At 43.8% G+C, this 18393-nt stretch overlaps 1 long non-coding RNA gene across 1 annotated transcript in view; it reads left to right on the forward strand.

Annotated features, from left to right (window-relative positions):
- LOC140217133 (uncharacterized) overlaps positions 1–18393 on the forward strand; it is a 192625-nt gene that overhangs the window by 99916 nt on the left and 74316 nt on the right. The window contains exon 2 of the long non-coding RNA XR_011893641.1: positions 6974–7082. This is a non-coding gene — a long non-coding RNA (uncharacterized lncRNA). The remainder of the gene's footprint in view (positions 1–6973; positions 7083–18393) is intronic.

Genomic DNA, 18393 nt, shown 5'->3' on the forward strand with positions numbered 1-18393 from the left:
GGACCCTTTGTGACAAACTCAGCATAGCCCAACAGACGACACAACAATTCACATAATTTAGAAAAATGAAAACGGCACTAAAACATGATGTTTACTTACTTTACAATGGTTTATTTAATACGAATAGTAACCCATTATAAAAACACGCGAAGCTATATTCCTAAAAACGAGTTCTCACGAATACGTACATGCATAGTAGTCTAACTGAAAGTATTGTTTAAAACATGCACCTGATTTTGTATCTAGTGGAAACTTTTACGCAGAAATAAGATATGGGGCGCTATAACGTAGAACTATTCCAAACTTTTCTATTCCAATTCTCCAATCAGCCCTACACGATTGGTTAAAAATTGTTTCGACCATTCCCACTTCGCCTGGCTGTTACGGGACATCACGAAAACCGCGATAGCTCCCCATATGATATGACGTTTGCACACTGATTATGCATGATTTGACCGAACAAAAGCAAAGTAGTTATTTCTGATTCGACGCCTTTTCGCCATTACCTCTCGGCTATTGGCCAAAGGCTTTCGGGCTTCACCTGCCTGTCACGCGACGTCACAAAATCACAAAAGCTCACCGCGTCAGAGTGACATGTACGCGCTAAAGGTGCATTAATATGCCGAACAAAAGTGAGTTTTCTTTGGAATAGCCGGAGGCTATCCCGTTCTGAATGGAATAAAAGATGGCTGCCGGCGATCCCCCAGGCACCGGCAACTCGCACCTACCAGAAAGCATGGGTTTATTTGCGTATAATGAAACTTTTTGCGTAGCCGCGTAACCTTTTAGAGCACTTTAGGCACGTTTATGACCTCGTTCTGCCAAGTCTTCTTTGCTGAGGATCCATTTTAGCTGCATTATTAACCTTCCGTTGCATGCCGCCGCGATTTTCGACCAACCCGCCGTGGTTGCTCAGTGGCTATGGTGTTGGGTTGCTGAGCACGAGGTCGCGGGATCGAATCCCGGCCACGGCGGCCGCATTTCGATGGGGGCGAAATGCGAAAACACACGTGTGCTTAGATTTAGGCGCACGTTAAAGAACCCCAGGTGGTCAAAATTTCCGGAGTCCTCCACTACGGCGTGCCTCATAATCAGAAAGTGGTTTTGGCACGTAAAACCCCAAGTATTATTATTATTTTCGACCAGCCACCACGAGTTAAACAAGGGAAAGCGGAGCAATCACAGGCGCCGGCACCACCCTTTTCGTTCGGTTATCGATTTTCAGTGCAGTAGCTCGGCCCCATCGAAACTTTTTCCACTTGAGCGTGCTCCTCGCCACTTGTCAGCCAATGAGATAAGACGAGCCGCTTAGCGTAGACAATGTTATTCGTTTTTGAAGCAAACGAAAGTGACCTCCTATGAACGAGGAGAGCGTTTGATTGGTCTGTTCATACAACCCTACGCGTGAACGCCCGATGCTTACGTCGCGGTTACGCAAATTAACGTCAGGAGATTGGGCTAAAAACATTTTGAAATAGTTTTACGTTATAGGGTTCATGCTAGCGCTTTGGTACCACAATATGTTCTAGTTGTAGTAATAGGAAATTGCAAATGTCCTAGGTTGTACACACTATGCTTCCCAAAAAGCTTGTTGAGGAAATCCAGGGCAGAGCTAAGTCATTCAGATAACAAAGGAGGTATTTTTTTATATAAATTGAGTTATTCTAAACAACGTACCGCCATTTTAATGAAGTGTGGTAGCTTGTATTCGAGTGGGGGTAAGCAGCGTATTGTGTTAGTCGCCAGCTTTTATCAAATCAAATTATTGAAACTTTATTTCTTGCAGAAAAATTTGCGGGGACTAGGGCTTTGTGAAAAGAGTAGAGAGAGAGAGAGTGAGAGAGAGAAAGGAAGAAGGAAAGGCAGGGAGGTTAACCAGACTGTTTCCAGTTTGCTATCCGAGACGTGGGAAGGGGAATGGGGAGTGAAAGAGAGAGAGAGAGAGAACTTAGGTGTAGAATGTCTATAGTCGGGCACTCGATTCTGCCCTCAGGTAGTGAAAAAGCGCTCGAACTGCTTTCTGGGTTAATGAACTGTGTGGCCAGGCTCCCAAGATCTTCGCTTCCGTAAATGGCCTGTCATCCAGTCTATTTAAGGCACACTGGAGAGTCTCACGTTGATTATCGAAACGAGACCAGTGGCACAGAAGATGACTGATGGTCTCTTCACACTTGCACTTAGAGCACATTGGTGAATCCGCCATTCCAATACGATAGCTGTAGAAGTTGGTGTATGCTACTCCTACCCACAGCCGCCACAGCAGTGTTGCGTCGCGTCGTGGAAGGTTCGCTGGTAATTTAAGTTTCAGTGATGGGTCGAGGCTGTATAAACGGCACTTAGAGTTCTGTGGTGTATGCCAGTAACCTAACGCGATGGTACGAGCGAGACTGCGAAGCTCTCTTGCTGCGTCGACTCTCGATAAAGGTATAAGGAGTGTCGGTAAGCCAGCCTGGGCACGTCGGGCAGCGTCATCGGTGAGGTGATTACCAACGATGCGACAGTGTCCCGGCAGCCACTGAACTATGATATCATGTCCTCTTTCAGAAGCGCAATGGCAGATTTCGTTGATATGTTCCACCAGCTGTTCATAACTGCCACGTCGTGAACTTCGCAAGCTCTGGAGGGCTGCCTTCGACTCACAAAATATTGGCCACTTGTTGGGCGGTTCTTTTTCAATGTATTCGACAGCAGCGCGAAGAGCGGCCATTTCGGAACCTGTAGATGTCGTTACGTGTGAAGTCTTAAACTTGATGACGACCGATTGAGATGGTAGAACAACGGCACCCGTAGAATTTTCCGAGAAGGAACCATCCGTGTAAACATGGATTCGGTTGGCGTATGAACGACGCAAATGTTCCAATGTGATCTGCTTGAAAGCCGCGGTGGTCAGGCTAGCTTTCTTCAATATTCCTGGAACAGCAAGGTACACAGGAGGCTTCTTCAAGCACCACATAGTGGATGGCGTTCTAAGTTGTGGGCGAGTGCCTCAAAGATAAAGAGTGCCAGTTAGCCGTAATCGATCTGGAGAACGCTGCCTTGGGTCTTTTGTCAGGCAAGCGAGCGAGATGGTGGTCAGGGACTCTGGATATAAGGCGAACATGAGCCCGGAGTGCGTCGATAGTTATATAGGTCATTATTGGGTGGTCTCTCGCGGTGGCAATTGTTGCCAGGTTGAAGCATTTCGAGGTAGCCCCAGAAATGTTCGGCGGACTTGGCCTTGAATGCTCTGTAGGACATGGATGTTAGTTTTGTTAGCATTGGACAGCACTGGTTTGCTGTATCACAAGTATCCTAGGAAGAGCGTCCTGTATACTTGAAACATAGATGGCACGGATGTGCCCTATGTTTTACTGGCAAGAAACCTTAGTATATGGTAGATAGAAGTAAGCCTCTTCTTCAAGTATGAGATGTGGGAGCTCCATGAAAGGTCTCTGTCTATAATAGCGCCTAGGAATCGGTGAGTTTTTGCGTAGGAAATTGGTTGGTGGTCAATAGAAATGGGGTACCAGGTCATGGGCTTGTGGGTAAAAGCCACTAAGGCGCACTTCTCGGTCGAAATGCTGTGTGAAGATTGCGGGCAGTGTGGTCACCATCAATAGCGAAATTCTGGGTGTGGTTCCTGCGACACGCTCCCCAAAATTGAATGTGTCCTTCTCACTTGAGGAACTGGACGCTGCTCTGGCCACATGCAGGCGCTCATCGTCGCCAGGACCAGATGGCATCACCTACGCTGCTTTATGCCACCTAGGTGAAGATGGCCGAAGCAGACTTCTGGAATGTTATAACCAGTCATGGAATAATGGCGTCGTTCCTGAGCGGTGGAAATCCAGCCGCTTGATACCACTCCTAAAGCCTGGAAAGTCGCCACTTGACCTAGCGTCCTACCGACCCATTGCGCTGTCCAGCTGTGTTGGGAAGGTCATGGAAAGAATCATTCTCACCCGCCTAGAGTGGTATCTTGAGCGCCACAGCGTATACCCCGAGGCCATGGCTGGTTTTAGAAGAGGCCGTTCCTCTTTTGACAACGTCATCGACCTCGTCACGTCTCCGTAGAACCAGAAAAACACCACAAGCGTATATCGGTTGCACTATTCCTCGACGTGAAAAGCGCCTATGATAATTTAGCGCATGAAGCCATCCTTGATGCCCTGGAAAATAATGGAATTGGTGGACGCATGTTTCGGTGGAAATGAAAAGAGTAGTTATGTACTTGAGTTTTGAGCCCGCGGGTACTTGACATTCAAGGAAGTATTGAACTATTTGGACTGTACAGTGCACAAAATGACAATCAATAAATATTTACAAATATATCAATATACAGGGTGATCTTTTTTGTTTTATGAAACCTATATAAATCGGCTATAGAAAATAACGTAACTCTAGTCCCTGAAGAGAATAATTCAGAGAACCGGTCATTACATTCATAAAAAAATTACACATGTTCGACTAATTAACAATAATTTACTAAATAGCTTGTTAATTAGTTACTTTATGACATGAATTGGAATTTACGAATTGTGACGGGCGAGGTTACGAGGCGCATTCATTTCGAACGAAATTCCAGAATGACACTAGCCTGAAGATACGTGCCATGAAAGTCACGGTAAAAATCCACGTTCGTACTCCTTTTAAAAAACGCTTGTTTATACATTTAAATACAAAAGTAGGTGGAATGCTCATGTATTACCCAGCACACTTCGGGAAATAAAGTCTTAAAACTGGTATCATCGTGAATTTTGAATTCAAGTGGATATGTCTTGCAAACTCACCATTTACAATTAGCAAATTGCAATATGTGCCCTAAAGAACTTATTTAAGAACGTAATTACTGAACTTTTGTTCATTATCTGAATATGCGTTTTGATTTCTTGCGCTAGTAATGAACTACCCCAATGACTAATCATGCTATCTGCCACTCGCAATTTTCGATATTCTGAGAAACATAAAAATGTTCACCCTGTATATTATGTGCAAGCTTCAAGACCATGTTAGGCACACAACTGCCTAAAGGTAAACAGTATTCATGTCGGCATTCTACACGACTGGGGTGAAGCCACACACACAAAAGAATATTCGTTTTTACTTATAATAAATCGTTATTAAAATAAATATAGAATAAATTACAGACACAACTTGCATGGGCCAGCGTCTCATCAAATGTGAGATGATGCAATTTTTGTGCTTGAACGTGTTGATGCAATGGCCTGTCCTAGACGCGTAAGCGGAATCTTGAAGCCTACTCAAACGATGCGTGTGCCGTGGGGCCTGGCATCCCTCTTCCCACGAGGGAAGTTATTTGGTGCCCCAGATATACACAGGGACAAGCCGAGCTATCTCGAACTACGCTGAGAAAACGATATGTATAGTGGTTGTCATGGCTGTGTAGAGCCCGGCAGCCCTGCGCTTCGCTGTAGGATAACGCCACCCACTCGCGCCAGCTAGGTAGACAGGGCTTAGCCACTCGCTGTCATACTCACGCCCCCTTGCTCAGCTCCAATTATATGATGATTACGACGGATGACAGGATGCAAGAACACTCGTTACTCTAAGGCGACGAGTATCTTTAGCTCTGGTAAGTGTGCACTACAAAATGTTGTTTACCACTAGCCTCATGGCGTGTGAATACGTGGCCGTTACGAACCTGTAAAAATAGGAGCTTTCAATACACTACATCGTAGTCGCCTAAGGTGAAATGTCGTTTTTCTAAAAATATATTCGGAATATAGAACAAACTAGAAGTATTTTGTACATCGACAGATAATTTCCTCTTTAGGGTGTACCTTTCAGTGCGCTATAGCAATGAAATTACTAAAATATCCAGCAATTTTTTTAATTATTCTAAGGAATAATGTAATCTACGGAATTAAAGATGGAAAGTAGATGGTAGCAGTGTCTAAAGTATACCCAAAGCTTGCCTTTCTTAGTATGGTCAGATGGCTTTGATATTTTCGGCGGATGAACTATAATGTAATCAATGTGTACTGCGTTCAAGCTGGCGGGGGGCGTGGCATCATGGACATCATATTCGCGTTTAACCACAATCTACCTCTTCTGTCCTTCCCATCGCCATTTGCTTTTCCTTCAGCGTCCAGTAGCAAGTCAAAAGCATATCTCAGGCTAACATGTCGACTTTGCGAAGAGTAAAGTCTGCTTCTATCACTAACAGGCATTGTTTAAAGCAAGGCACTCTTGGTGAATTGCAAATATGGAAAGCGGCATGGAAAAGTAAACGCGACGAGTGGCGAGCACAAACAATGTATATATACATAGTATCGAAACGTCATCGAAATCCATACATAAAGCCCCATAGAGGCACAGACAGCTCAACTTAGTTGCGTGAAGGTGCTCCTCAACACTTCGCCGATCCCTTCGTCATGACCTCGTTTTGTAGGGAACTCTAAGCGTGCAACTTCGAGGCAAGTTTAGTTGTGTTATAGCATTTAGGATTCTTATAGAACTTCACTGATTTCGCGGTGTATCTGCGTGTTTGCTAGTATCTAAACCCTTTCCCGCAAACATAAGTCATTCAGTAGGACCTCGTCGAATGGTGGAGCATCGAGTTGTTGTGCTGAGGGAAGCGGGTAGATAGTGAAACTTTGGAGCACTTGATTCACTGGGTATGCGCCGTTGGGTATGTTCCACTCCTCAATAAACTTCTTTCACGCTAGGATGTGTGACTGCGTATGTCACTGTGGGAGCATACCACTCTTAGATGAACTTTTTTCACGTCCACTTGGGCGGCTGGGTGTGTGCCACTTCGCATGTGTCATTTTTTCAATGAACATCTCTGATGCAAACTTTGGGCGCTGGGTATGTGCCAGAGGGTATGTATCACATACCATTTAACCTTTCTGACGCCAGTTTGGTTGACTCGGTATGTGCCGCAGCATATCTGCCACTCTTATGAACCTAATTGTAACCAACTGATGTCACAGCGTAGGTGCCGCTAAGAATGTATTGTTCTTCATTGAAGATCTTTGACGCCAACTTCGATCACTGAATAAATGCCACGACGCATGGGTCAATCGTTAATGGACCTAAGGCTGTGACTACGGGTCACTGGTATGCAACGCCACTACAAGGTAAGAAAGAAATTCTTTAAAATTTATCGCGTGCTGAACAAAATTGAACCACCGTCGTAGATATTCAGGAATGCGCCACGCACGCCTTTGCGAGAGCGCGGCTAGATGGCGTACCCTGTCCGTTGTATGCATGACGTATTTCTGCAGTGGTATTTCTGCAGCGGTATCCCACGTGTTTCTCTACATTGCTTTAAGTCTAATCGTATTACCGTCATTTAAATGAGCCAGAACTAAAACCATCATGCGAATAAAAACCCGGCGGTGTCTGTCAATTACCTCGTAAATGCACATACAAGGCAGCGAAACACTAGAGCATCGAGTATACGAGGCGGACACGTACGTTAGCCCTCTCTGCTGCCATATTCATCACCACGGGGCTCGCTACCCAGATTCACAGTCTTACCCCGAATGGCAACAAAGCACATACAGAAACAGCTGACCACTCCCAGCTAGCCAAACAAGCAAATAACTGTTTTCCAAATAATAACTGTTGTTATACGGATGATTGTCACTCAGGAGGCCGAGTGTAACTGCAGTAGTTAGTCCTTGCCATGAGCGTGAAAACATATACATATAAATCCCAAGCCTGTGCGGCACCGGAGCTCTTGCTATTCTACAATAAGTCACCTGGCTTCCACGTTCTTCTCAACGCACCTTCATTCGCACCGATAGCCAACATGGATTTTGCTTCTTTCCCAACTGGCCACCCGCAGATATTAGTCTGCTTGAATTTTGCTTGGATGGAAGACCTCCGCTTTGCGTTACCGTTCAATGGATACCTTGGTATCGAGATGTGGAGTGGAGTTCCCGAGCTCATGAACTCCCCGGGTAGTTAGCTTCCCGAGTCCAGCACACCTATGGCGGTCCGCATTTAATCCCAGGAAATAAAAAAAATGTATTTTTCTCAAGCATCGCACAACACTTCTAAAATAACGTTGAAAAATACCGCCACCCGTGTGATTCCACCAGTTACCCTCTCACGACAAGACAGGGCTTTCCCTCCGCCAATTACAAACTCAATTCAAAGTCCTCTTCTTCCGCCATATATTCAGAGCCGTCCAGGGCACCCAAAATGCGCGAACTGCGCATGATATCCTTCCCTGCAGCATAGCCTATGGGAATTCGCTCACACTCAAACCAACCTGCACTCAGCACTCTCCCACATCTCAACATCAAGCCACGAACTTGAACGGCCCCACCCACTGCATCACAACACGCAACTAATATTCTCCGGCCGGTGCCAAATAAACACATCAGAGACGTGCACGAATGACGCCTGGTAACTGACCAGGTGATGTTAAAATAAAATATCTGTTTTTTTTCTTCTTCTTCTCTTTGATAGAAGATGCAGACGCATTCGTCTTCTATGCTGCGAACCTCCGAATAATTTTATGTAGTAGTCCCTGTGAAGAACACATGCAGTAGCGTAAACAGTGAATCACTACAGCACCTCTTCATAGGGTGGACATACCCCCCCCCCCGCCCCCCCCCCCACCAAAAAAAAGAAGAAAGAATACAAGCCGCAGCCAAGCACAAGCAAAGCGGCGAGCACAGTCGGCGATCGTCGAAAGTCTGATCTGCGGGTCTGTCGCATCAACTGTTATACATAACTATTCGAAGGTTCCAGTGCGATTGTCGGTGTCCGCGTGCCTTCCAGAAAATACTAGAATGCAATCAGATTACACCATGCTCGGTGACAACATACAATGGATAATACCATCAATAACATTCGAGAGGCTTCCGACGCATGCCTTTGCCGATCGCCGGCGCCATGCCTGTGCCGATACATGTCCTGTATCGAGATATCACCTTTAAAGTTTGTTAGCCGGTGAAAAGCGCTCAACGGAGGAACATAAGGACGTAGAGTCGCGGACAGAATATTACGGACCATGAAATCTAAGAAAAAGCTGAATATCTCCGCAACCTCACAACGCAATCTGGTATTTGCATTTTGGACCTCGACTAGAATATGCTAACAACGTTGTCGTGGGCAGTTTTACTGGTTACTGCTACAGGCTGCTCGGGAATGGAACTTTTTCGGAGATCCCGTGGTCCATATTATTCTGTCCACGATTGTACATGTAACATTGCCCCCTCTCTAAAAGCATCGTCCTGATAGTGCGAACCCAAACACAAAAGCAAAAAACAAAAGCACCTATAGCAATAAAAAAAAACAAAGAAAAAAAGTCCCAAAGTTCGTAAGCGGGCGTAGAAAGGCTTAAGACGCAGCACGTGGATGACGTCCGGTCGTGCGTGGCGCCGCTGTAATTGCGAAATGTCGTGTGGCACGCCCTCATATTCGAGTGCGTAAATACTCGGATCACATTGAAGGGTCCGAAATAGCTCGCGAAAGTTCGCAAAGTCCTCATCTGCGTTTCGTGGTTCCAGTAGCGTCGTCAAAGGCTGTATTGTCGGCTGTCGCTCCTCTGCTGGTTCTTGACGCGCACGCTGGTGCGTTGTTGGGCTTCTTCCGCGCTCGAAAAGATGGACGGTATCCCACATCTTGCAGTCCATGTCCACGTATGCAAACATGTCGGCGAGTGTGTTGTTTAGGTGGTTCGTTAGACCATTCGTCTGAGGATGGCAGACGGTTGTCTTCCGGTGACTTTTCCGACTCTACTGCAGGTCGTTTGAGTAAGCTTAATTATCTGTAAAATCTGTCCCTCCGTCAGCACTGAGGACTTCTGGCGCACCATGTCGTCGCAGGAGGTTCTGCTAGGGACGAAGACTTCGCTATTTTCTCCACGCCACCTTCAGGCAGGGCTTTAGCTTCCGGGTAGCGGATAAGGTAGTCTGTCCGCGACGAATCACTCGTTTCCACATGTTGACGCAGGAAATGGCCACGACAAGTCCATGCCGACCTGCTGAAACGGTCAGCAAGCGGGATTAACTGGTTGTACTGATCCCACAGGCCTTGTTGCTGGTGTCTTGTGTCACTGGAAGTCTCGGCACGTGTTGACGTGATCGGCGACGTTGCCGTGCAAGCGTGGCCAGTAATACCCCTCCTGAATCCTCCCGAGCGTACGAGAAAACCAGAGATACCCCTGCCATTGGGTCATTATGATGGGCGTTGAGAACCTCTGCTCGCAGGGCTGAAAGCAAAACCAGAGGTTAGTTTTTCTTTACGAGAACGTCAATTTACAATGACAATCCGCGCTTAAATACCCTTGCGAAAAAGTCGGTTTTCCCTTCGAGTAACTCGAGAAGGACTTTGGTTCCGGGTCCGCTCACTGCTATTTGCGAAGTCATGGGTACTTATGATTCCTGTAGGAAACAATTTTCGTTTTGGTCGTCTTGCAGCGGTGGGTCATTAAGAGGGCGGGAGACACAGTCGACATCACCGTGTTTCGGCCTGGACTTGTGTATCACGGTGATGTCGAATTCTCGTATTCGGAGGCTCCACCATGCTCGACTGTTGCCTCAACGAAGGCATCAATCGTGGTTGCCGAGAATCCTGTCTTGAACATAATAGCACCGCTCTCAGGCGTAGCTGGAAAGCCACGGCCCGCTGTCAATGTAGATTCAAACTCTCCAACCATCGTTTATGCTTTTGTAGGCCATGTATTAAAAGGCCTTTCAGAACACAGCAATAAAGCCATATGCCTTGTGAGAATACCCAATTGTCAGGATACCTACTCAACCGGGACATGTCTAAATGAGTGGACCCTGTGCATATACACAGAAATTTGGATCACATGACTTTCATTACATGCGCATAGAAACCCGAGTTGACTCCGTTCGTTTTACGTTTGACACTTTGAGTTTTATTCTTTCTCCGTTCTCTATTTCGCTTTCCCCTTTGAAGTGCCGCAAGTGGTGAAAAATCTGGTTAACCTCCTTTACTTCCTGTTTCTTCTGTTCTACTTATTTCTGTTACTTGCATTTAACGTTTAACAGAGCCAAGGAAGTACGGTACAAGTCACTACCAAAAGGCAAAAAATTAATGCAATTTATCAAATATGGCTGCTTTAGTGCTACGACGAGGAGTTCGGCTTCGTCGGTACAGGCATCATGTCTCATTATGTGGGTAGCACATTCGAGTGGTATCTTGTCGGCACTGTTCACCGGGGCTGAGTTTGGAGTGGCGGATCGGTATGGATGTGATTTTGGGACCAGATCAGCCGCCTAGCTCTAGCATTGAATAGTTTTGCCCTTTACAACACATGCTTTTGTCTGGTATTGCTATTGTCAGTCAAATAAAATAAAGACAGCAATGAAGCGGGAAGCCTCACATGCTTTCAGCTACTTCGTTTAATATGCTTGAGGAGATCCGACAAGACCTTGTGCTCTGTCATTTTTATTGCACATAACCGCTAAGCATCAGCTAACAGAATGTCCTTATACAGCGGCAATTTCACCGTCAGCCCACAACCGTTGTTACCCTGTGTATTAGCATATTCTTGAAAATTGTCCGGTGTAACCGGCACTGCCGAGGTCGCACTTTTTTCCTCGCTCCTGTAAACTCTACAAGGTTTCGGCCCGTGAAAACATTCCGGTGCCCATGTCCAAGCTTCTTTCAAAGAAGACTCTCATGTCCCGGAGGACGCGAACATACGCTCCTCAAAAATGGGTTTTCTCAGGCTCTTCCGTAGCCGTCTTTTACCATACGCATGCTTTCTTTTCATATACGCTTAGTGAATGGGACGCACGTTGCAATTCAAATTATGCTTGGAAACAAGAGACCACTCTGAATTGTCGATTTTTATCCATTGTTGTTCAGCACCGATATACAGAAACGACTGAGAAATCCCGAAATCATCGGCAGTACGTAAATGAGCTGCATTTCCTAAACTTGCTTGCAAATACCTAATACATGTAATATCGCATTGTTTTGTTTTTTCTCCTTTTTACAGAAAAGTGTTAGTGCAAGAAGGTGGTTTAGGAAATTCTCCTACCCGGTAACGTAGGAGAATTAAAATATACAGAGAGTCTTAGTTTTGAAAGATTGCGGTTGGGCCAATATTAGAGGCGATGATCGGTGAATTATTTCGGTGTGCGATGTAATCAGGGGCTAAACAAAAATTTTTAATTGCTCGTTTTCTGCCTCTTTAGGGAGTTACAGAATATGGCGACCATGTTATAGGTCTTAACGATTGCAAACATTAAGTGTGGAAGCTAATCATGTGTTTGTAAAAAATGACTAAATTTTCTTTCACTTATTGATTACAAACGTTAGTTTAATCGACAGAAAAGCGACATGCAATTGTCCTTGTAGTTAGGAGCGATATCTTCAAGCGCGCGTATCTGTTGCCATAAAAGAGGATGTATGGATATGTGTTATAGTTCACATTTCACCAAAAATAAGCTTTGTATATATATATATATATATATATATATATATATTGGCGGCAATCGCGGAATATTGTGACAGACTGCGGACATTGTTTCAAGAATGTCTACCGGAAAGATGTTAGCCGGAGGTTTGAAATTATTTCGAAGTCGGTGGCCCATGTGCCATAATGGTACTGCGGTGACAAAATGAAAATATAGTCAATTGTTCTAGGTCGTTTACAGAAAATGTGGAAACACGTGGCAAATTAAAAGTTTTGCTAAGGGGTTTAAGGAATAGTGTTTCTAAACACTTGGTATGAAATTGATGGAAGTTCTGGGAACATGTGCCCACTGAATATTGGTGATGAAATGGCGAAAACATTTTACTAGGAGGTCGTTAGGAAGCCTAAGTAGAGTTCGAAGAATTTCAGCTGACACTCAACAGGTTCTTGTCAATGTCGTCAAAAGGCGGCAAATATAAATGTTGCTAGACATCTTTATAACGATTAATACAGGGTTATATTATAAAAAGGATCGCAGCAACCTGCACGTACCACCCTTCAAAAATAATGTCCAATTCTGTGAAGGTGTTTGGTGCGAAAGAAGAGGATGGCAAATCAAACATCCGGGAATTTTCTTTTTCCAGCAGCTGCTAGATGAATCTTATTTCCCGCGGTGGATAAAGCAGTTTTTCTCGTTCATAAGACTGAAGTACGGAAAGTATTGCCCATGCCCTTTTGGGCTGTACTTGGAGTCTCCCCTCTGCACCACATTTATCATTAAGTTTGGCGGAAGCGGCGACTGCGCTTTCACCTACAGATTTAAAGACAAGCTAGACTTTCATCAACAGGGAGTTGCGGACTTCTTTCTTTGATCACGATGATTTTTTGTTCATCTACTACATGAAAAAGGGTCTTCTCAGTAAACGACAAAGTAGCGAGGGCTACGTGCAATGGTGGCCACAAAGGAATTGTTTTGTAACTAAAACCAAAGCCATCGCTTCTGACTGTTTATGAACAACCCTGTTTTCCCCTGGGTTGGCTTGTTTCTCTGGTGGCGAGATTGCGACATGGCACGAGAGGATAGGCTCTATACGAGCATTTCGTTTCATTGAGTTAGACCAGTGCCTTCGGCAATTGCGAAAAAAAAGAAAAAAACTTTAGGCCAAACATCTTAAGCTTTTCTTGAGCAATATTTTTGACTAGCAGTTTCATTGTGAACGACACATTCTCCGGGTAATATCCTACCAGTGGTGAAATATTCGACACCTAAATATATTTGTGAACGTAGCTGGCGTTTCTTCTCTTCGTATCAAGAAATAACCTCGTTTCTTGGACATCCGAATAAGGATGGAAAATGCTTCTTCATGTTATCAGCTAGGTATTCCCTGCAGACTTCTAAATCTAATACTTTCGATATTATTTCTCGCAAACAACCTTTATCTAGCAGTGCACTTGGTGTTATTTTGGTTACTAACCTGAACTTTGTGAAGCGTCATTTTCATCAAAGTTCTATGCGCTCAGCAAATAACGAATGCGTCTTTTTTGTTTTGTTTTTTGTGATGCCGCACAAATATATCGCGCATTAAAAAATTGGTTCCACGTCCTTCGTGAGTACACGTTTATTAAAAACGGGAAATAGGGAGAGCAGGTTAAGCAACTGCGAGCTATTTCAACATTTTCACCGAGACACAAAGTATGTAAACAATGGAAGGTGACATTTCGCTATCGCTGAAGTCATGCACCAATTTCAGTAGACTAATGGCTCTGCCTAGAAAAATTTCGTTAATATCCATTAAAAAAATTACGTTCAAGACAGTGACGGATGCAGCGTCGGTAAATTTCTGGCAGAATAAATTCTCACTTCTCTTCCGGTGAAGCACGAGTTGAGTTTACAAGTGGGATATGATACTATATTGACAAAATTTATTCAGCGCAAAGATTGAAAGAAATAACGATACATGCAACATTCCTGACTGGCTGTCTTTGTTGCGGTGCTTGTGAGTTCTACGGAAATCAGCTGCCAGGACATTATGGGCATTGTGGTGCTCAGTATTGCGCGTAATAAAAAAGAAATCGCACAGCAATCACGCTTCCTCCTTTCTTCAGTGCACGCCAAAGCAGTTCTGAGTGTTCTGGTGTGTGCACCTTTGCAAATATAAATGGGCCGATTCTAAGGTCATGTAGTTTTGTCCAGTCTTTCTAGTCTATACTACTCACTTTTGCAATAAACTATTTTTATTTGTGGCCTAAACAATAATATAAATTAACCCCAGTGAATCGCAAAACCCTAGTAATTATTAGGACTCGTTACATGGTTTACATTGAAGAAAGACATTGCAAATAGGTAATCTTTATGTACCCGCGGAATGGACTTGTCGAATACCCTGTCAAAGGCCTCCACATTTATCGGCTGCACCAGTGAATCTGCCCAAACGTTGTATGGCATCTGCAAAAGAGCCTAATGTTTGCCAGAGTGCTTGCCACGCATATTCAATGTTAACGAAAGTGCTGTCGCTTCCGCCAGAGAGCAGCATGCAAACATATTATCTGCACCGACGGAAACACTGAGTTATTCTAAAATATGCTGGAGCCGTTTTCTTAATGATGTCTGACAAGCTTACCAGACCCTCCCAGAGTGTTCGAGTACGTAGAGTCGTGGAAAGCAGCTTTACTGAAAAGAGCTTAAGGACGAGGCGGAAAAGCTTCATGTGACAAACCTACGTCCTTGGAACCGCTTGCGTTCTGGTTTTTAAAAGCTATACTTAAGCCTTGTGAAGGGAAAAAATAAAAGGCAATTGCTTATCGTACAGGATAAGCGCACAAAAAGAACAACAAGACAATAACTAGGCATGCCTTTCGTACGGAACTAGAAAAATTGAATTGTATGTGCCCGACCATGTCTTACTCTATTTCCGCAAAGACGCAGAGCGACTGCGGGTTTCCAGTAAATCATACTGACAAGGACATTCCAGAGTTCCTAATTTAATAATAATTTAATAATATATTATAATAACGGTAAAAGTAGGTTTGCTAGATTAAGTGAAAGAAAATTCACTGGGGTACCGGTTCATCTTTTGCCACAGTAATGGTATTACATTTTCATGTGCGAGAGCTTTTTTTTTTTATTTTCTTAACTGCTTTCCGTGGTAACTCGACTGCTTGTCATATGAAAACAAGATATTATGAAATAAAATAAAACGTGCCTGTGTACACGGATTGTTGAATATGGCAAACGTCAACTGCAATTAACGCGGTTGCCTACGCGACAAAAAAGAAGTTTTTCTCGTAACACATTTATTCTGGCACGTAAACACCTGCCCATTGCAAAAAAATAAGGAATGTGACTCACCATCCAGAAGGCTATGCTAATTTTCTGTGCACGCGATGCAGTGGCATGTGTGTCCTAATGCAGTAGCATTTATGCTAACCTAAGCCTTTGGTTTTATTGACAATTCCACTCTCTAATTGTAGGCTTGTCCGAGTGCAATTTCGTGACACGACGGACACATTACAGAGACATCGATCGTGAAGGAGCATCAGTCGGCTAAATTGCGGTTGCCTGACTTACATGTCGGTTAAGGACAGGACCTAATTTTGTTTAAAAAGTTCATACTAACCTAATGATAATTCACTCTCGACGAGTTACTGTGCATAATGTTAGACATACCGAGAGCACGAATTAAAATATAAGTGAAGCGAAGCTTTATTTGGGCTGTAAATTTGAGTGCGTCGCCGGCAACATGTTTTTGGATATTTTATGCAGCACCTTTTCTCAAGCAACATTAGTTCGTGCGTGCCCAGGTCGCAACGTCACTGGCCTCAGATGTGTATGTTGATGGGCCCCATTGTTCATAAGCTATGTGTAGAATTGAAAACGCAATAGATGCTGATACATCCTGTGGGCATCGATGAAGTGACGTCACAAAGTCAAAATTTGGATACTGGTGAAGGGGTGTAGAGAGGTGCATGGCACACAGCAGCACGTTATTTCTACGTTGCGTCGGGACGTCTGCGGAAAGATAGAAACTGAGGCGCACGTATCTGGTTTTTATCGCACTTGTTTCGCGCAAACGTGGTCTTCCTCAGGCACACGTTGTACATGACGCGAGCGACAAGTCAGTCGTCTCGAGAAGCTCTATGGCAATTGAACTAGAGAAATACGCACGTGAGTTAAAGACTTATAAAACACGTGGCAAGGCGGATAGATGGAAAGTATAGTGATCTTCATTCATCCAGGGTGACAACTTTCAATAACAACTTTCGTTAGCAATCTGTGTTACAATGTGCAAGTTGTACACTGTTCGCGGCTGGTTTTGCGGAAACTGCGGAGAAGCTTTGTCGATTCTGTGTGGGCGTCCTTGTCAGAAAGATGCAGCCACATCAGCTTCTTCACAATGGTAAAGGATGGTGGCGTGGGTGTCGTACACCTTTTTCAACTTCAGCAAGTGGACACGTTAACCATGTTTTCGCGAGAGAAGCAATCCTCTTTTGTGCGCGTTGTAACAGTAGAGCAACAGGTGAAATCGTTTTACGCGTACAGAGCATTCCGAAGGAAAGAAAGCGTGTTTCAGAAGCACGCAACGGAGAAAAGAGCGAGTGCACAGTTTTCATGAGCTTGTTTTTATTGGTATCACTTTTAGATTAAAAAGAGGACATTGTATGTTTATGCATGTAGCATTGCACAACAGGTGCCACTGTACTCAGATATTTGCCTGTAAGGCACAGGCGACAACTTGTGCTAAAGTTTAAAATTGCATGCTTCAGTGAAGAGAAAGATTTTTTCATGTGGCCGACAAAAACTTTACCAATAAAAACATTTTAACTGGTCATGCTCATTTTTACTTAACGTTCCCATGGTCTTACTGGCTGGAAGACAGAATTGGTCTCGTCTTGTTGGTCTTTTTGCGAGGGATGCTATTGGGGGTTTGCTGTTGAGAGCACTTAAAAACAAGTTTTAGGTAAATGCGTACATTATACGTACCAATTTATTGATAATATCAATGAAGTTTCTTTTGACCTGACTCTCCTTAATGAGGCTTCATTGGTCATGGTATTCTTGTATGAGTGGATATGATGTTGAGATGGACGCAGTTAGCGCATTTGTAGTTCAAACAAGCCATTGTGCTATATTGTACATATCCAAAAAGCAGATTCTGGGCATCTTCGTGAGGGCTTTCAAAGTTTGTAATTTTTTCTCCTCTGAAAGCTCCATAAAAATGAAAAGAAAGTTTCGACTTGCCAGCGACTATCTACTAGCCTAATAAAAGTACCGCGCTCAGCATCGTCGCTGTTTATTTCTCCAAAATTATGCACATTTGTTGTTTTGTTTTCTTTCCAACCAGAAACGTGTTCACCTTCCTGGCTGTTTTTGGTGCGAAATATTTTTCTGCTACGCTGACCGTTTGTTTTTGATTTCTGGCACACTAAAGTGTGCTGTAGATCCGCAAATTCTACTTCTCAACAATGCAGTTAATTGTTTAGGTCGGCTGCAATAGAGAACCAAAGATATTTTTGACAAATGCTTGACGCCATGCATTACTGTGTGCGAAAAGCCATAATGTTATCGCATTATTTTAATGTGCATAGCAATTAAATCCAGCGAATATGTTTTCTCAACGTTTAAACATGATCTTTGCATAACAAAAGGTGCTTCTCTGAAAGCTCACATTGAAGCATTAAGACAGTAGGAATTTATGCAAAGAATATTGGAACAAGAACAGTCTAGTTTTTAACTAAAAGCGTCCCTGTTTCGCGAAAACAAATATTTGTTTCAGTACTGCAACTTCCGTCTTGCTATTAAGCAAACATGGCTGACTCATTTTATTATATAGTGATATAGGATGTTTTTCAAAAAAATGCGTAAATATTGCCTACAATTATTGTACCTGACCTAAATGAATCTTTAGGGCTGCGTTAATGTCACGACAGAGGAACACATTTGAAAATATTTTTATGCAGTAATTCGGCGACCTGTTATGTAAATTAGAATATTGTCTGACTAAGAAAAAAGTCGTGCAATTGGTCCCAGTGTCAGACTT

The sequence above is a fragment of the Dermacentor andersoni genome, chromosome 4, assembly GCF_023375885.2.
Source record: "Dermacentor andersoni chromosome 4, qqDerAnde1_hic_scaffold, whole genome shotgun sequence".
Classification (NCBI taxonomy): Eukaryota; Metazoa; Arthropoda; class Arachnida; order Ixodida; family Ixodidae; genus Dermacentor; species Dermacentor andersoni.